At 48.0% G+C, this 20,736-nt stretch overlaps 1 protein-coding gene and 2 pseudogenes across 2 annotated transcripts in view; 2 read left to right on the plus strand and 1 right to left on the minus strand.

Annotated features, from left to right (window-relative positions):
• The window catches only part of LOC139279551 (uncharacterized), a 46,529-nt gene extending 40,571 nt beyond the window's left edge, over positions 1 to 5,958 (minus strand). The window contains exon 1 of one of the 2 annotated variants that reach the window (XM_070898675.1): positions 5,739 to 5,958. The gene's annotated coding sequence lies outside the window, so the exon portion shown is untranslated. Of the gene's footprint in view, positions 1 to 4,823; positions 5,083 to 5,738 lie in introns of those variants that run through there. The other variant, XM_070898676.1, reaches the window with a different exon arrangement.
• A 10,661-nt stretch (positions 5,959 to 16,619) lies between these two features.
• On the plus strand, positions 16,620 to 16,858 carry LOC139280342 (U2 spliceosomal RNA; annotated as a pseudogene).
• A 141-nt stretch (positions 16,859 to 16,999) lies between these two features.
• On the plus strand, positions 17,000 to 17,238 carry LOC139280356 (U2 spliceosomal RNA; annotated as a pseudogene).
• The last annotated feature ends 3,498 nt before the right edge of the window (positions 17,239 to 20,736 follow it).

Consider the following 20,736-nt stretch of genomic DNA (forward strand, 5'->3'; position numbering starts at 1 on the left):
CATTCTGTCCTCATCTCCCTGTGGCTCATCTTTTAAACTCCCCCTTCAATTTTCACTCTGCCCTCTATGACTTTGGCCCCCGACACTGTTCCAACCGTGCTCAACACAAGCCTCTGGAACAGTATCTTGTCTTTATCCTGGGCATTGCAGTCTCTGACCTGAACACTGACTTTAGTATCTCCAGACCTCCAGTATCTCCCCCATTTCCCTTACAGTAGGGGCTGCCAGGGAAGTGAGGTAGGTCTGTCGGCATCTAGGGGGAAGGAAGGGAGGTTGTAACTTCAGGTGTAGACCATTCGTCAGCCCATCTGGCAGCCAGGGATCTGTGCCCATAGCGTTGGCTTGATTTATTGTCTTTTTGGGACTGGCTGTCACATTGTAGGTGATATTCACAGGATCTTGCTGAATTAGTAGTATTCATTTTATTAGCCTCCTCTTTTTTACTTCTGAGTCATGGAAAAGCAGCCACACATTTTTTTTTTAAGTTCTTAATTCCCTGCTGGGTTGAATAAATTCAACACAAATAGACCTAAAAAAATTCAGATTTTTAAAAAATTAGCTACAATATTAACAACATGATTATAATGATAGCATCAGTATTTTCAATTCCAACTGATTGACTAAGAAACCTTATAATTAAATTACTATATTTGCTGACTGAAATTACAAGTTTGAATATAGAACTGATACCGATTTAAAGATTGGACTCTTAAGAATCATACTGTGCTTTCTTGTTATGCTTTCATGTTACTGGGTAATTACTTTTGGAGATCCTCTGTCCTACATTTTTTTCTATATCTTTTAAGTGCCTCTGCACATTTTTGTTTCTTTCATAGACAATTATTCCATCAATGCTTGACCTTTTCATAATTATTTTTGATTTGACCTTCCGTGCCTCTCATTTTCTTATTGCTCACTCAGTTCCTTGAAGAGTTTGAATGAAGCAGTCTTCATTCTTCGAGTCTACTTTTAATGCTAATTCACTTGAACCTCACTCAATCCGAATCTTGCATGTAATACTACAGGTTCATGTCCAATTGCACTCTCAATGCAATTATTTCATTCACATATCATATGAAGAGCCATTTGGAATATTTTCGCAAAAAAGCTAATATAGAATGCAATCCCTGAATATTGGTAAAAGTACTGAAATCACATGTAATTAAAAACAAATGTATCCTTTTCAGTCACTTTAAAGCAGCGGACTTTGTCCGAGATTATGGCCTGTTTTTCAGTTTTTGGTTGCTGTTGGACAACGAGGCAGAGATAGGAACAGGGCAGAACAGAGGGAAAGAGCAGAGAGGAGATGGTTGAGTGAGAGAAGAGTGAAGAAGTGGAGACTGGGGAGGGGAAAGGAAGGGGAGAGGTAAGGGAAAAGGAGAGCAGGGACTGTAAAAGAGAGGCAAGCGGTAGTCAGGGTAAAGGGAAGGGACAGAGGGAGACTGTAAAGCTATGAGAGTAGTTAGGTTGAGGCTTCGACAGCAGTGTGTCTATCCAGACTGTGTACAGGGTCATAAGTTTTTCGAAATTAATTTCCCCAGTGAATTCTACCAGTTGCTAATTCATTAAAATCAAATGTGCCTAAATTGAAACTAATATAGAAACATAGAAATATAGACAATAGGTGCAGGAGTAGGCCATTCGGCCCTTCGAGCCTGCACCACCATTCAATATGATCATGGCTGATCATGCAACTTCAGTACCCCATTCCTGTTTTCGCTCCATACCCCTTGATCCCTTTAGCCGTAAGGGCCACATCTAATTCCCTTTTAAATATATCTAACGAACTGGCCTCAACAACTTTCTGTGGTAGAAAATTCCACAGGTTCACAATTCTCTGGGTGAAGAAGTTTTTCCTCATCTCGGTCTTAAATGGCTTACCCCTTATCCTTAGACTGTGACCTCTGGTTCTGGACTTCCTCAACATCGGGAACATTCTTCCTTCATCTAACCTGTCCAATCCCGTCAGAATTTTATGTTTCTATGAGATCCCCTCTCATTCTTCTAAATTCCAGTGAATATAAGCCTAGTCGATCCAGTCTTTCTTCATATGTCAGTTCTGCCATCCCGGGAATCAGTCTGATGAACCTTCGCTGCACTCCCTCAATAGCAAGAATGTCCTTCCTCAGATTAGGAGACCAAAACTGTACACAATATTCAAGGTGTGGCCTCACCAAGGCCCTGTACAACTGCAGTAAGACCTCCCAGCTCCTATACTCAAATCCTCTCGCACTGAAGGCCAACATGCCATTTGCCTTCTTCGCCGCCTGCTGTACCTGCATGCCAACTTTCAATGACTGATGTACCATGACACCCAGGTCTCGTTGCACCTCCCCTTTTCCTAATCTGTCACCATTCAGATAATATTCTGCCTTCCTGTTTTTGCCACCAAAATGGATAACCTCACATTTATCTACATTATACTGCATCTGCCATGCATTTGCCCATTCACCCACTCATATGAATGCTTTTCATCAAGTAATTCTGCCCTCCAAAAAAACATTCAACCCAATTATCTTATGTAAATGTGCTTCATTGTTTTCTGTTTGGAATTGCAGATGGCACAGCACAATTCAGCCACAAATTTAGACACAAAAAGATTCTTACAGTGCCATTAACATAGAAAGACATCCCAAGACACTATTCATGCTGTGAGTGCAGACAAAAGATTCATTGCCCCCCCAGAAGTCTAACTTTAGACATTAGCCAACCTGTTGGGTACGATCCCGATTCGGTTTCTCTCTATTCCTCTCTTCCCTTCCTTCTCTTCTGCATCACTCCACCACCTTCTATTTTTCGGTCTCTTACCTTTGCTCCATCTCTGTTCTATTCCCACTTTCCCTGAATTATGTTTCCTCTTCTCCCTCTTTCACTTCTTTCTCTCCTCCTTTGCTTCTGTTTCCCTCTCTCCTTTCAGTCCTGTTTTGACCTTTCTTCCTGCTTGTCTGTGCTACACTATTTCCTCTACTGCTTGTTGTCTGGGGACTGAAGAGTGAAATAGAACCGGGTTGCTGATGGAACCCAGTGAGTGGGTGGGCCACTGATGGAGGTGAAGGCGTGGGTGAGGTTCTCTGCAGCAGCTTGTCTGAGGCAGATGTGGCAGTCGGCAATGTTACGTATGTGTAAGTCAGTGGTCTTTGTTATGGAGAAGATGTGGGATTGGACATTAAGGGAGCACCTTTGCCTATTGATAAAAAGGAAACACTGTCAGTAGGGTCATGAATGGTGACAGCAGTGCAACCAATATTGCATTGTACTCAAATGGCATAGAACTGCTTCTCCAGCTGCTCTGTATGTTCATATAGAACTTGATTTTTGCAGATGTGTAGAAAAAGAAGGTAGCGGTTACCTACATTATGCAGTGGTGATCTTTACAATGGCTGTTATGAATGATATATTTTTCTAATGCCAAGAAGAAACATAGAAACATAGAAAATAGGGACAGCAGCAGGCCATTCGGCCCTTTGAGCCTGCACCATCATTCAATAAGATCATGGCTGATCATGCAACTTCAGTACCCCATTCCTGCTTTCTCAATCACCCACATCTAACTCCCTTTTGAATATATCCAACGAACTGGACTCCACAACTTTCTGTGGTCGAGAATTCCACAGGTTCACCACTCTCTGGATGAAAAAGTTTCTCCTCATCTCGGTCCTATATGGCTTAACCCTTATCCTTAGACTGTGACCCCTGGTTCTGGACTTCCCCAACATCGGGAACATTCTTCCTGCATCTAACCTGTCCAGTGCCATCATAATTTTATATGTTTCTAGGACTCAGTGATGTACAGGTCTAGTGCATTGCCCACTTTCACTTCCATTGAGGATGCCATTTGGGTGTTACATGCCAACTCCTGAAAACACATATGGAGTATCAGTGATCAAATTCCTTCTTACACAATGGCCCTCGCTGAGGTCTAGTTCAATGGGTTAACTGCAATACTTATGCTACATTGGGTAACTGTGTGCCCTGAAGATCTGCTTCCAGTGCCTTCAAACCTCCTGCACCATCGTCCCCTGTTGCTGCTTCATCAAAGTATCCAGCAAAGAAAGACCCGATGCTGCATTGTGCTGCTGGCTGTATTGAAAGACTCCTTTACGGCAACTTCCTGAAGCGTGCAATGAAAGCTCACACATATATGTATACCCTGGGAAATTTGCACCAATCAAAGACACTATGTATTTTCGAGGTTCTGCCGGGCAGTGTCGCATAAGTATTGCAGTTAACCCACCGAACGAGACCTCAGCGAGGACCATTGTGTAAGAAGGTTGCTCTTCAACAGGAATTTGGTATATGCCATGCAACAGGAGATTGGTTAGCATATTATTAACTTGCACCCAAGTGAAATGAAAGTCATTGGCAGGAGGCTGTTAAAGGAAAACAGCGTGTCTATTGTCCACATTCACTAGTATCAAAGTCACACTAAAACAGCCTCATCTATCATTTGACCGCAGACAACTAGCTGTGGGCGTAGGCTTCAAGAGTAAGCGCCAATTGAATGGTGCACAAACATCACATTCCATTCTATGCGTCTGTGTGTTGACCAGAATGCTAATGTTAACACCAAAGTCTTATTCAGGTGTACAGAATATCCCAGGTGCCTCTGGACGCAAACTCAATCACGTCTACAGTAATTATTGATGAAAAATCTCATGCAAGCGAAATTCGTCTTAGAGCGCGTTCCTGATGTCGTTAAAAATAGCGCAGAGAGAGAAATTCCGTTTCCCAGCCCTCCCCTGTTTGCCCTTATCGCCAACAACCAGCGAGCAGCGGACTCTGGGGGTAAGCAGTCTGCACAGTCACAGCCTTGCGCCAGTTACCTTGCGCCAGCTCCAAGGGGGGTTTGCGGATCATCTGCGCCCGTGTTGGGGTTTTGCTGCCGCAGTGGGTGCGCTCGTTCAGTGGGGCAGTGCCGCCTGCGATATCATCGCCGTGCTGCCCTTCATTCAACGTGCGCTCAATTCTGCACCCAATTTCCCAGGGGCATCTTCAGACCGTTCGTTCGCGTTGCCCGCGAGTGCGGGATGTCCAATTCAACATAGCCTCCGTCCGTTCGACCAACCCGATCTCAATGTCACTTGCTAATGCTCGGATAATAATTTGCATTTATATACAGCGCCTTTCAGGATCTCGGGACGTCCCTACGCGCCTTACAGCCAATGAATTACTTTTGCCAAGTGTAGGCACTGTTGTAATGTAGGAAAGGCAAAACATTAAATACATGCCCAGAGCTGCAGCAGCATTTGACGTTGGATGTTATACAATCAATCATTATATAATGCATCTGTGCAAAGCAATAGGGTCAAGCAATCATTTATTTTACAGTATATCCTGAGTTATTCGCCCGCTAGTGTCATTCCACCTATTACTGGCATTTCCTGAATTTCCCGACCCAGGGATCGCCCTCTGTGCTCTGCCGCCGTACACACACAGCCATGTAAAAGCTCTGTGCGTTTGACTTATTTGCAGAAGGCTTATTAAAATGGGCCTGGTTTGTTCACGAATGGATTCCGCAGACCCAACAGCACAGGCTGCAATCGGCAGAAACTGCATTTCAAGATCAAGTAATAAAACGCATTAAATTGAGAAAAAAATATTGCACTATCCAACCTTGTATTTTTCAGTTCACACTTTAAAAAAAAAACTGTAATAGATTATCTGAGTTAAAATCAGTTCCATAACAGGATCATAAATATACTGTCTGTCGTGTTAACAGACTTTACAGCTATCCTCACCTGGGAGAGATCCGGAGTGTGTTAAAATACAGTCAGCCATCCATCAGTGTCACGAGCCCACCATTCTCTCCCATCTGCTCCTTCTGAGAGACTGCCGACCGCCTCTCATTGAAATCTCCGGCTCATAATCTACCGAGGTTATGCAATTGGGATGCCGCCCTGCTGTCATTGGCTGGCTTTCCCTGGGAGTTCGGTGTATCCTGGATACAGTTTTCAAGGTAATTTCAACACGCAATTGACGAAATCCTGAGCGAGCTGAATCAGGAGCTTCTCAGCAGGCTGCCTGCCAACGCCAATCATTCAGTAGCCAAATTGGGGTAATCCTCCAACGCCAACGCAACAACCCACCCACCGCAATCACCCCACCCCCGAAAAACTCAACGTCACTGCTAGACCACGGCAGAAAAACAGAACTTCGTTTGATGCTGTAAACTCTCACAATTAAGACTCTTTTCAGTTGTCCAAACTCACTTCTGCCGCATCAAGAAACAGCCTCTGTCTCCCCGGGGCCAAAGTGAACAGGATCTCTTTGTGGTCAAGTTGGCTCCAATGCTGATGGGAAATTGGAACCTGGTTGATCGACCATGGGAGACTCAGGATCCTAATATATGAGACCAGGGCAGCAACTCGATTCCGTAGTGCCCGGTTTTTCGCGTGCACATTTCTGGTGCATCATCATAGGCAGTCCCTCGGAATCGAGGCAGACTTGCTTCCACTCTTAACATGAGTCCTTAGGAGGCCGAACAGTCCAATACGAGAACCACAGTCCCTGTCACAAGTGGGACAGACAGTCGTTGAGGGAAAGGGAGGGTGGGACAGGTTTGCCGCACGCTCTTTCCGCTGCCTGCGCTTGATTTCTGCATGCTCTCGGCGATGAGACTCGAGGTGCTCAGCACCCTCCCGGATGCACTTCCTCCACTTAGGGCGGTCTTTGGGCCAGGGACTCCCAGGTGTCGGTGGGGATGTTGCACTTTATCAGGGAGGCTTTGAGGGTGTCCTTGTAACGTTTCCTCTGCCCACCTTTGGTGTAGGCCGCGCTGGTTGCCATTTTGGTGAGGTCGATCGCGCGGGCGCTGGGCACGTGCGCCGGAAGTTTGCAGAGTTCGCAAATCGTGACGTCAGTCAGCGTGTAACGTTGATGCTAGCACTGCCACCTTTAACCTCAACACCTTCTCTTCAGCACGCGCGGCTAAACATGCATACAGCAACAACAACCTGTGTTTATATAGCGTCTTCAACATAGTGAAACGTCCCAAGGCGCTTCAAAGGAGCATTATGAGATTTATTTTTTAATTGACACTGAGTCGCATAATTAGCGCAAGCTTGGTCAAAGTGGTATGTTTTAAGGAGCATCTTGAAGGAGGAAAGAGAGGCGGAGAGGTTTAGGCAGGGAGTTCCAGAGCTTGGGGCCCAGGCAACAGAAGACACGGCCACCAATGGTTGAGCGATTATAATTAGGGATGGTCAAGAGGGCAGAATTAGAAGAGCACAGACATCTCGGAGGGGTTGAAGGGTTGGAGGAGGGTACAGAGCTGGGAAGGGGCAGGAAGAACCCACAAACCAGTTTGATTTAAAGGGATCATCATTTGCTTTCAGGTTAGTCACTGATTGATTTTCACTTGGTGAGTTTTCAGAGGTGATCCTACAAATCCCCTGGGAGGACACTTCGCACCAAGGTTAGCGTCCTCGACCAGGCCAACATCCCCAGCATTGAAGCACTGACCATGTTGTGTATCTGTAAAGCATGCACTCCCATGTTCTGCCACCAGGGAGCTCATCCCCTGAAGGTCCAAGGGATCCCAGCATCCCTTGGGAGCACTATATATAAGCCGGCCCCTAAGGCCTGCTCCTCACTCTGGAATGTCTTATTAAAGACTGAGGTCACTGTTACTTTAACCTCCCTGTGTGTAGCCTCATCTGTGTTCGGAACACAATAACTGGCGACGAGAATACGAATCCAACGCAAAGGTGCAGCAAACTGTGGGCATCCTGGAGAAGTTCTCGGAGGGTGAGGACTGGGAAGCCTATGTCGAATGGCTAGACCAGTACTTTGTAGCCAACGAGCTGGACGGAGAAGGAAGCGCTGCAAAAAGGACAGTCTGCGGGGCACTGACCTACAGCCTCATGAAGAATCTTCTGGCTCTGGTGAAACCCACATTTAAGTCATATGAGGAGCTGTGTGCACTGGTTCGGGAACATCTTAACCCAAGGGAGAGTGTGCTGATGGCAAGGTATCGGTTCTACAAGTGCCAGCGATCTGAAGGTCAGGAAGTGACGAGCTCCGTCGCCGAGCTAAGGCGACTTGCAGGACAATGTGAGTTTGATAGCTACCTGGAGCAAATGCTCAGAGACTTTTTTGTACTAGGCATTGGCCACGAGACTATCCTACGAAAACTTTTGACTGTAGAGACACCGACCCTCAGTAAGGCCATTGTGATAGCACAGGCGTTTATGTCCACCAGTGATAACACCAAACAAATCTCTCAGCACACAAGTGCTAGCAATGTTCACAAATTAATTAGAATTGTGTTTGCGAGCAGAAATGTACAGGGCAGAAACCACAAGTCTGCAACTGCCAGCAGGCCTCAGGTGACCCAGATGACTCAGAGTCCGCAACAAAGGATGAATGCAAGGCAATTCACACCTTGTTGGCATTGTGGAGGCTTCCATTCAGCCTATTCATGCCGTTTCAAAGGATATGTTTGCAAGAGCTGTGGAACAATGGGGCACCTCCAACGAGCTTGCAAACGAGCTGCAAGCTCTGCAAAACCTGCTAACCACCACGTGGCAGAGGAAGATCGGTCCATGGTGCATCAAAGCAATTTCGAACCTCAGAGAGAGGAGGCAGATGCTGAAGTACACGGGGTGCACACATTTTCGACGAAATGTCCACCTATAATGCTATACGTAAAATTGAATGGCTTACCCGTAGCCATGGAACTGGACACTGGTGCTAGCCAATCCATCATGAGTAAAAAGATGTTTGAGAGACAGTGGTTCAACAAGGCATTCAGACCAGCCCTGAGCCCCATCCACACGAAACTGAGAATGTACACCAAAGAGCTTATCACTGTCCTGGGCAGCGCCATGGTCAAGGTCACCTACGAGGGCTTGGTGCACGAACTGCCACTCTGGATTGTCCCGGGCGATGGCCCCACACTGCTTGGAAGGAGCTGGCTGGGCAAAATCCGCTGGAACTGGGATGACATCCGAGCGCTATCACATGTCGATGAAGCCTCATGTACCCAGGTTCTTAACAAATTTCCTTCCCTTTTTGATCCAGGCATTCGAAACTTTTCTGGGGCGAAGGTGTGGATCCACTTGGTCCCAGAGGCACGGCCCATTCACCACAAGGCGCAAGCGGTACCTCACATGATGAGGGAGAGAGTGGAAATCGAGCTGGACAGGCTGCAACGCGAGGGCATCATCTCCCCAGTGGAATTCAGCAAGTGAGCCAGCCCGATTGTTCCAGTACTCAAAAGTGATGGCACGGTCAGGATTTGCGGCGATTATAAAGTAACTATTAATCGTTTCTCGCTACAGGACCAATACCCGCTACCTAAGGCAGATGACCTATTTGCGACGCTAGCAAGAGGCAAGACGTTCACCTAGCTCGACCTGACTTTGGCCTATATGACGCAGGAGCTGGAGGAGTCTTCGAAGGGCCTCACCTGCTTCATCACGCACAAGGGACTGTTCATCTACAACAGATGCCTGTTTGGAATTCGGTCGGCTGCAGCGATCTTCCAGAGAAACATGGAGAGCCTACTCAAGTCAGTACCACAGACGGAGGTCTTTCAGGACGACATATTGGTCACAGGTCGGGACACCGCCGAGCACCTACAAAACCTGGAGGAAGTCCTCCAGCAACTGGATCGCCTAGGGCTGCGGCTGAAGAGGTCGAAATGCATCTTCATGGCAACAGAAGTGGAGTTTTTGGTGAGAAAGATCACGGCGGATGGCATTCGGCCCACAGACGCCAAGACAGAGGCTACCCAGGCCACAGAACATCACGGAGCTGCGGTCGTTCCTGGGACTCCTCAACTATTTTGGTAACTTTCTACCGGGGTTAAGCACCCTTTTAGAGCCCCTACATGTGTTATTGTGCAAAGGTGAGAACTGGGTATGGGGAAAAAAACAAGTAATTGCTTTTGAGAAAGCCAGTAACATTTCATGCTCCAACAAGCTGCTTGTATTGTATAACCCATGTAAAAGACTTGTGCTAGCATGTGACATGTCGTGGTACAGAGTCGGGTGTGTATTACAACAAGCTAACATTGCGGGGAAGTTGCAACCTGTTGCCTATGCTTCCAGGAGCTTGTCTAAGGCTAAGAGGGCCTACAGCATGATTGAGAAAGAGGCATTTGTGTGTGTGACCTCAAATTTGAGCTGGAAACCGATCACAAGCCCCTCACATCCCTGTTCGCTGAAAACAAGGGGATAAATACTAATGCCTCAGCCCGCATACAAAGGTGGGCACTCGTGCTATCAGTGTATAACTATACCATCCGCCACAGGCCAGGTACCGAGGACTGTGCGGATGCTCTCAGTCGGCTACCATTGCCCACCACGGGGGTGGAAATGGCGCAGCCTGCAAACTTGTTGATGGTGGCGTAGCCCGCAGACTTGTTGATGGTCATGGAAGCGTTTGAAAATGATAAATCACCTGTCACGGCCCGCCAGATTAGGACTTGGACCAGCCAAGATCTTCTGCTGTCCCTAGTAAAAACTGTGTACCACCTGGGAGCTAGGCCAGCATCCCTGTTGAAATGTAAGAGCCAATCAAGCCGTTCCAGTGGTGAAAAGACGAGCTGTCCATTCAGGCAGATTGCCTGTTGTGGGATAACTGCGTAGTGCTACCAAAAAAGGGCAGGGAGACGTTCATCTCGGATCTCCACAGCACACACCTGGGTATAGTAATGATGAAAGCGATAGCCAGATCCCACATGTGGTGGCCCGGTATCAACTCTGATTTAGAGTCCTGTGTACGGCAATGCAGCATATGTGCTCAATTGAGCAACGCGCCCAGAGAGGCACCACTAAGTTTGTGGACCTGGTCCTCCAGACCATGGTCGAGGATCCATGTCGACCATGCGGGCCCGTTTCTCGGTAAAATGTTCCTGGTCGTGGTGGATGCTTTTTCAAAATGGATTGAATGTGAAATAATGTCGGGAAGCACCGCCACCGCCACCATTGAAAGCCATGTTTGCCACCCACGGCCTGCCTGACATACTGGTCAGTGACAACGGGCCATGTTTCACCAGTGCCGAATTTAAAGAATTCATGACCCGCAATGGGATCAAACATGTCACTCGGCCCCGTTTAAACCAGCCTCCAATGGGCAGGCAGAGCGGGCAGTACAAACCATCAAACAGAGCCTTAAATGAGTCACAGAAGGCTCACTCCAAACCCGCCTGTCCCGAGTACTGCTCAGCTACCGCACGAGACCCCACTCGCTCACAGGGGTGCCCCCGGCTGAGCTACTCATGAAAAGGACACTTAAAACCAGACTCTCGCTGGTTCACCCCAACCTGCATGATCAGGTAGAGAGCAGGCGGCAGCAACAAAATGTAAACGATGGTCGTGCCACTGTATCACGGGAAATTGATCTGAATGACCCTGTGTATGTGCTAAACTATGGGCATGGTCCCAAGTTGATCGCGGGAACGGTGATAGCTAAAGAAGGGAATAGGGTGTTTGTAGTCAAACTAGACAATGGACAAATTTGCAGAAAGCACCTGGACCAAACGAGGCTGCGGTTCTCAGACTGCTCTGAACAACCCACAGCAGACACCACTTTTTTCGAGCCCACAACACACACGCAAAGGATCAACGACACCACGCCGGACCAGGAAATCAAACCCATCACGCCCAACAGCCCAGCAAGGCCAGGCTCACCCAGCAGCCCTGCAGGGTCAACAACACACCAGCCCAGCGAGGGCACAGCCAACACACCAGAACAGACATTTGTACCGAGGCAGTCCACCAGGGAAAGAAAGGCTCCCGACCGCCTCACCTTGTAAATAGTTTTCACTTTGACTTTGGGGGGGAAGTGATGTTGTGTATCTGTAAAGCATGCACTCCCATGTTCCGCCACCAGGGAGCTCTACCCTGAAGTCCCAAGGGATCCCAGCATCCCTTGGGAGCACTGTATATAAGCCGGCCCCTACGGCCTGTTCCTCACTCTGGAGTGTCTTATTAAAGACTGAGTCACTGTTACTTTAACCTCCCTGTGTGTAGCTTCATCTGTGTTAGGAACACAATAGACCACACTTGATCAGCTCCGCTGGACAGGCCACATTGTCCACATGCCTGACACAAGACTCCCAAAGCAAGCGCTCTACTTGGAACTCCTTCATGACAAACGAGCCAAAGGTGGGCAGAGGAAACGTTACAAGGACACCCTCAAAGCCTCCCTGATAAAGTGCAACATCCCCACTGACACCTGGGACTCCCTGGCCAAAGACCGCCCTAAGCGGAGGAAGAGCATCCGGGAGGGCACTGAGCACCTCGAGTCTCATCGCCGAGAGCATGCAGAAATCAAGCGCAGACAGCGGAAAGAGCCTGCGGCAAACCTGTCCCACCCACCCTTACCCTCAACAACTATCTGTCCCACCTGTGACAGGGACTGTGGCTCTCGTATTGGACTGTTCAGCCACCTAAGGACTCATTTTAAGAGTGGGAGCAAGTCTTCCTCGATTCTGAGGGACTGCCTGTGATGATGATGAGGATTGGTTTGGTGTCTATTTGAAGTTGCTGAAGTCTCAAGGGAGTGGTGGTGCAGCTCACTTCAAGGCTTCCAGACGTGGGTGCTGCAGCTTATAGCCTCCTTGGCCTGCGGCACGATAGGGGGAATGAATGGAGGCAACACAGAGGAGGACAAGCTGCTCAAAAAGGGAAGAGGGGGTGATCGGCTCTCACCAAGGAGGCCATACCCACCCAGGATCTTCAGTGAGCATGGCTCCCATCTCATCCTCAGCGAAGAAGAGTGTCCTCAACAGAGGCACAGTACATGCAATGTCTCCGCTGCACTAAGGAGGTGCTGTCTGAAATCTGCCATCTGTTGCAGGCAGACCTGCAGCCTCAGAGCAAGGCAGGGCAGCACTGCCAGTGTCTGTGAAGGTGAGCGTGGCCATACATTTTTATGCGTCGGGCTCCTTCCAGGCTGGAGCAGGCGATATTTCCAACATCTCACAGTTCACCATTCACTGTTGCATAAGGGAAGTCACTGAGGCTCTGTATGCAAAGAGAGGCGAATACATTTGATTCCCTCTTGCCCAGAGAGAAGCAGGCGGAGCGAGCGTGGGAATTTGCCAGGATCGCAGGCTTCCCCATGGTGCATGGTGTCATTGACTGCACACACGTTGCTTTATGGGCGCCGCACGTGAACTCAGAGATGTGCCGCGACCAGAAGGGATTCCACTTCCTCAGTGTCCAGCTGGTGTGCAACCGTGCTCAGTGCATCGCGCAGGTCAATGCTCGGTATCCTGGCAGCAGCTGTGATGCCTTCATTCTGCGGCAGTCCGCTGTACCATCCACTTTTCAGCCACCACGACAAACCAGAGGGTGATTTACTGGGTGCCAAAGGCTATCCGCTGACCACCTGACTCACGACTCCGGTACGCAACCCCACCACACGCGGGCTGCATGCATGTAACGGAAGCCATGATGCCGCGCCGAATTTGATCGATCAGACCATCGGGGTCCTTAAACAATGCGTCCACTGCCTGGATCGCTCTGGCGGAGCACTACAGTACTCACCAGAATACATCACACATGGTCTGCTGCCTGTTACACAACTTCACCATCATGATGGCACAGCCCTTGCCACCAGGTATATGGCGAAGAGCTGAAGACGAGGAATAGGAGGAAGAAGAGGAGGAGGAAGAGAGGAGGCAACCAAGACAGCCCGGTTATGGCTGGGCTGCCAGTGATCAACTGATCCGACTGCGGTACCAGTCAGCTCAATTCCCCATGCACCAACAGTCCCACAACTTACCTTCCCTTAGTTACGGACCATCACAGCGTCCTCTTGGTCACAGTGCTACAATAAAAACCACCACAAATCAAACATTCCAAACCAACTTTATACATCAATCCATCCAATATTACATAACAAAGTCAACTAATCACCCCTGTGCATTCCCTTATTTGCTGTCTTCCCTGTGCCTTTACCTGGCAGAGACGGTCCACCAGAGGGCACTGCGGTGGGAGACCTGAGGGTCACCTGCATAGATGTGCAGGGCCCAGTTTCAAAGGCTGCCCACTATGCTTACGCCTCACTCTGGAGTTACAAATAAAGGACTACGGTCACTACAGTTTGAGTACAACACATTGCCTCGTGGAGTCATTCATAAGTGCATTACAGATATAACAACTGGCAACGATTATGGCTACTTTGGCACACTAAAAGACTTTGCAGAGGGTGATGATTGGGATGCCATCATGGAAAGGCTTGAGCAATATTTTGTGGCAAACGACCTGGCAGGGGAGACAGACATATTGGCGGAGAAGCGCAAGGCTATACTGCTGACCAGTTGTGGGCCCGAGGTCTACCGTCTCGTCAGGGACTTGCTGGCACCCACGAAGGCCAAAGATAAGACATATGGTGAGCTGACTGAAGTAATTCATGACCAACTAAAACCAAAACAGAGCATCCTCGTGGCCAAGCACAGATTCTACATGCACCACAGACCAGGAAATTGCAAAATAGGCTGCCGAGCTCAGGAGACTTGCGGCAGCGTGTGATTTCAGCACGCACCTCAACGAAGCATTGCGAGACATCTTCGTTATGGAAATTGGCCACGAGGGCCTCCTTTGCAAGCTATTATTTGCCGACACCAAATCAACCTGCAGAAGGCCATCAGCATCAATCAGGCGTTCTTGACCTCGACCTGCAGCTCCAAGCAAATTATTCATCCTGTGGACGCAAACCCGGCAAGTACTGAACACAGAATGGTGCCTTTCACAGGCAAGACTGTAGAACGTGGCTCTGCCCAGGACAGAGAGCACAGACCTCAGGGCTCCAGAACTCAGAGTCCTCTGAGGGGCACTAATCGAGTAGCACCATGCTAGCGTTGCGGAGGAAACCATCGGGCCCACCAGTGTCGGTTTGCTGAGTACGTGTGCAAAGCCTGTAACACGAAGGGCCACCTCCAGCGCATGTGTAAAAGAAATACGACTCACCGTCTAGCAGAGGATCCATGATTTGGCCAGAGAGGGAGCTTAGCCCCAAGAAGAAGTGTATGAAGTGTATACCTGCACCACCGATTGTCCTCCAGTGAAGATGGAAGTTGAGATAAACGGCGTTCCAGTCTTTATGGAAGTGGACACAGGAGCGAGCCAGTCAGTGATGATCCAGGATGCCTTTGAAAGACTATGGAATGAAAAACGACCCGAGCTGGTTCCAGTACAGGAAAAGTTGCGCACTTACACCAAGAAGCTGATCCCAGTCCTTGGTAGTGCGGATGTAAGTGTAATCCATAACGGCGTGGTGCACAAGTTACCTCTGTGGATTGTTGCAGGTGATGGTCCAACACTACTTGGAAGAAGGTGGATGGGGAAGATCCAGTGGAAATGGGAAGACCTCTTCACTCCAGCAATCGATGTCCCCTGTGCTCAGAGGCAGAGCAAAACCTCACCTTCGCTTGGGCCAGCCACCAGAGAACAGACCAGCGCAGCACCTGAGGCACAGACCATCCATCACGACTGCGTGGCAATGATCCGACCAAAAAGTACCTTCCCAGCTCCAGTAGCAGGACTCCTGGGGGGGAAGATCGAATTCACAGGCACTCTTCCAGCTTTTGTGGCAGAATCGCAGGAGAGAAGGATCAAAGCAGTTGACCTCTAAGACAGAGGCAAGATGGTGTCCCTGCTGCAGCGAGGTACAGCGTGGCAGAAAAAAAAGATGGCTGTGGCCATATCACAAGGTGCAACGCTGAGGGACCAACACGTGGTGTCTAATAAAGGATTTGACTGGGGTAAAGCCAGCAGGGTTCTCTTAAAGGAGACCTGCAACCAACTGAACTTAAAGAGACATTGTATGCATGGCAATCAATGTAACAAACCAATTAAGATTATGAACAAAATGTTGTTGCGAGATATCGGTACTATTCCTAATGTAAAGAACAAAATGTTATTGTGAGATGTTGGTACCAGTCCTAATGTAAAGAACAAAATGTTGTTGCAAGATGTCGGGAATAGAGTGTCCCCAAAAGTAGCAAGTGAGCGAATTTGGGAGGGTAAAGACGCTGATGCTGATGCCCTGCCCCAGGTATCCCCACAAGTTATAGGCCAGCGACCTCAGGAGGGTGAAGGCACTGATCCTGATACTCTGCCCCAGGTCTATCCCACGCTGCAGGCACCCGATGGCACTATTCACCACAGACCTGGAAATGAAAACGGCGCCAATACGCGCAGTTGGCCGCCGTTGCTCACCCCCCCGGGTGGAGACGGCGCAGCCCCCAGACCCAGTCGCTAACTCGGCCATGTCCGGGAGCGAAAGGTCAGAACCAACGAGTTCGCCAACGGGACCTGGAACAGCCAGGTTTCCAACACCGTTAGAGAGCAGGCAGAAGATTCTACAGCCCTCAAAGGAGGACAGGGAGGCCACACACATCTGTGGCTCTGCCCACCAATAGGCAACAGCAAAGGCCCTGAGTCCTGGCTAGGTGAGCGAACCAAGCCCACCCCGCTAGCAGGGGGCGCAGCATTGCAATCAGATGACTAGGACCCCGTCCGGTTGCTCTGGAACCTGCGTCCTCACATACCTGTATTGCTACCTCAGTACTTACCATGACGGAACCATGAATGCAATCTACCCAACCCTGGCGCACAACCACAAAACGTAACAAATGTAAGTCACTGAACCAAGTTGTGATGATACAATCTGTAACTTCCTTTTGGCTAAGATCAAGTGTAGTACCGTTTCTGACCAGCCACCATGACCTCCGGGTGGTTTCTCCCTGGTCAGGAAGGTATATGCTTGCATTTTTGGAAACAGGAGGTGGGTGGGGAGGTTTGACCCATCCACCTCCACGGAGGTGTGTAGGGGACCTGACCCATCCACCTCCATGGCACGAACCTGGTATTGCAGTACTTCCAGGAACGGTGCAGTGGCTCTAGGCCTTTTGGCTAAGAGCATTGGCGCAGAGTGATCCTTGGCATGTGCAAGGTGACCTCTGGCGTTTGTGATTTGACAAAGAATTGGAACGATTGGCTATGAATTTAAAAAAAAAAAAAAAAAAAATCTGTAACTTCCTTTCGCTTCTCGGCCTTTTGGCTAAGATCATGCGTAACTGACCTGACAGGGGAGTAACCACCATAACCCCAAGGTGGTTCTCCCTGGATCAGGAAGGTATATGCTTGCTTTTTTGGAAATAGGAGGTGGGTGGGGTGGCTTGACCCATCCACCTCCACGGAGGTGTGTAGGGGACCTGACCCATCCACCTCCATGGCACGAACCTGGTATTGCAGTACTTCCAGGAACGGTGCAGTGGCTCTAGGCCTTTTGGCTAAGAGCATTGGCGCAGAGTGATCCTTGGCGTGTGCAAGGTGACCTCTGGCGTTTGTGATTTGACAAAGAATTGGAACGATTGGCTACGAATTTCAAAAAAAAAAAAAATCTGTAACTTCCTTTCTTTGTACTTGCACTGTCTGATCATGTATGTTAATGTAATAGGCCTGCTGCACGATCTCGCTGTGGGGGGGATATGGATGTATGTAGCCATGGGCACACATGGATTACACCCAGAACCCACTGGAACCTCCACTGCACCATCGAACCATCCAAACTGGTAACCACTACCCAACGTTGTTGCAAAAGGACTTGGGGCTTAACAGGGAGAGAGCCAAGCCAAAGCACAGCCAAAGTGCAAGGGCTATTGGCACTTAAGTCTGGGGAGAGCTAAGCCAGAGCACATAGTGCAAAGGTAACTGGCACAAAGGACTTGGGGGAGAGTGATGTTATATATGCAGACTATAGATATACTCTCTCTGTAGTCACTGTATAGTTGCATAAGATGGAGACTTGTTACCTGATGTACTATCAATAAGGTTTACACTGTGTATATACTATGCTGGCACCACTAGAGGGTGCAACTGGTGGAGACTGGAGTTTCCTGCCCTTGTGGCAGAGACTGTCCACCAGAGGGCACTGCGGTGGGAGACCTGAGGGTCACCTGCATAGCTCAGTATAAAAGACCGCCCACCATGCTTGTGCCTTACTCTGGAGTTACGAATAAAGGACCAAGGTCACTACAGTTTGAGTACAACACATTGCCTCATGGAGTCATTCATAAGTGCATTACAGACATAACACTCTCCATCACCAAGACCACTTACTTCCAACATCATAACATCACCCATCTTTACCCCTGCCTCAGCTTATCTGCTGCTGAAACCCTAGTCTCCTGGCTGGCCTCCAACTTTCTACCCTCAGTAAACTTACATAGGATTACATAGGATATACAGCACAGGCCATTCTTCCCAATCAGTCCATGCCGGCTTTTATGTTTCACTCCAGCCTCCTCCCATCTTTCCTTATCTAAATCTATCAGCAGAACCCTCTATTCCCTTCTCCCTCTTTTGCTTATCTAGCCTCCCCATAAATGCATCTGTACTATTCGCCTGAACCACTCTCTGTGGTAGCAAGTTCCACATTCTCACCACTCTCTGGGTAAAGAAGTTTCTTCTGAATTCCCTATTAGATTTCTTGGTGGCTATCTTATATTGATGGCCTCTAGTTATGCCCTTCCCCACAAGTGGAAACATTCTCTCTGAATCCTCTCTATCAAAACCTTTCATCATTTTAAAGACTTCTATTTGGTCCCGCCTCAGCTGCTTTTCAAGAGAAAAGAGACCCAGCCTGTTCATCCTTTCCTGATATGTAGCCCTCGCATTTCTGTTATCATCCTTGTAAATCTTCTCTGCACCCTCTCCAGTGCCTCTATATCCTTTTTATAATAACTCTACGCAGTTCTCTAAGTGTGGTCTAACCGAGGTTTGATACAGGTTTAACATAACTTCCCAACTTTTCAATTCTTTACCACTAGAAATGGTTTGCTCTTTTATGGCCTTGCTAACCTGTGTTGCAACTTTAGTGATTTGTGTATTTGTACTCCGAGATCCCTTTGTTCCTCTACCCCATCCAGACTCACACCCTCCAAGTAATAAGTGATCTCCCTATTCTTCCTACCAAAATGTAATACCTCGCTTTTATCTGTGTTGAACTCCATTTACTAATTATATGCCCATTCTGCAAGTTTATTAATGTCCTCCTGTAATTTGTTGCAGTCCTCCTCAGTATTGACTATCCCCTCAAGTTGATGCCATCTGAAATTTAGAAATTGTGCTTTTGATTCCAAAGTCTAGATCGTTAATGTAAATTGTGAACAACAGTGGTCCCAGCACTGATCCTTGTGGAACCACCTTCTGCCACTGTGAATAGCTACCCTTTACCCTGACTCTCTGCTTTCTGTCTTGAAGCCAGCAAGCTATCCATTCTGCTACTGGTCCCCTGACTCTGCATTCTCTGACCTTGTTCATCAGTCTATTATGGGGTACCTTATCGAAGACCTTTTGAAAATCTAGATAAATTACATCTACTGCATTACCCTTGTCTACTCTCTCTGTTACCATTTCAAAACTTTCAATGAGGTTGGTCAAGCAAGACTTTCCCTTTGGAAATCCATGCTGACTATTCATTATTATAATTTTGGTTTCTAGATGTTCGGTCTATTTTCTCCTTTAGTAGGGATTCCTTTATTTTTCTTACCACCGATGTTAAGATGACTGGTCTATAATTCTCTGGACATGTTCTGTCCCCCTTGAATATGGGTATTATGTTAGCTATTCGGCAGTCCTCTGACAATACACATTTTTTTACTGAATTATTAAATACGGGCAGAGGAAACGTTTCAAGGACACCCTCAAAACCTCCCTGATAAAATGCAACATCCCCACCGACACCTGGGAGTCCCTGGCCAAAGACCGCCCTAAGTGGAGGAAGTGCATCCGGGAGGGCACTGAGCACCTCGAGTCTCATCGCTGAGAGCATGCAGAAACCAAGCGCAGGCAGCGGAAAGAGCGTGCGGCAAACCTGTCCCACCCACCCTTACCCTCAACGACTGTCTGTCCCACCTGTGGCAGGGACTGTGGTTCTCGTATTGGACTGTTCAGCCACCTAAGGACTCACTTTTAGAGTGGAAGCAAGTCTTCCTCGATTGCGAGGGACTGCCTATGATGATGATGATGATGATGATGATTAAATATTTGTAGTAAGGCCTCTGTTATCTCTTCCCTAGATTCTTTTAAAATGCGAGGATGAAATCCATCCAGACCAGGGGTTTTATCCTCTTTGAGTTGGAAGAGCTGGAAAATGGGATTAGGCTGGATAGCTCTTGGTCGGCTGGCACGGACACGATGGACTGAAATGGCCTCCTTCCGTGCTGTAAATTTATATGATTCTATGATTCTAGTTTGATTAGTTTATTTAATATATCCCCTCTTTTTATTTTAAATGCACTTATCCCTTTACTAATCTCATCATCCAATGTCATGTCCACCTGTTCTATCTCCCATAGAAACACTGAAGCAAAATAATGAATTAATATCTCTGCCATCTCTCTATCGTTACCTGCGGTATTATCCTGTCTATCCCTTAATCGCCCTATTCCTATCCCAACCTTCCTTTTTTAATGATGTGCCTGTAAAATATTTTACTATTTTGTTTTATGTTCCTTGATAATTTAATTTCATAGTTCCTCTTTGCCTTCCTAATTGTTTTTTTTTGACTTACCTCCTAATAGAACATAGAAACATAGAAACATAGAAATTCACAGTGCAGAAGGAGGCTATTTTGGCCCATCGTGTCCGTGCCGGCCGACAAAGAGCCGCATGGCCCTCGGTCAGTAGCCCTGAAGGTTACATATAAACCCATGAACAATGGAATGGTTAAAGCACCCAGCCCAACCAGTCTGCCCCACACAACTGTGGCCCC

This window comes from Pristiophorus japonicus, chromosome 14, assembly GCF_044704955.1.
Source record: "Pristiophorus japonicus isolate sPriJap1 chromosome 14, sPriJap1.hap1, whole genome shotgun sequence".
In the NCBI taxonomy this organism is placed as follows: domain Eukaryota; kingdom Metazoa; phylum Chordata; class Chondrichthyes; family Pristiophoridae; genus Pristiophorus; species Pristiophorus japonicus.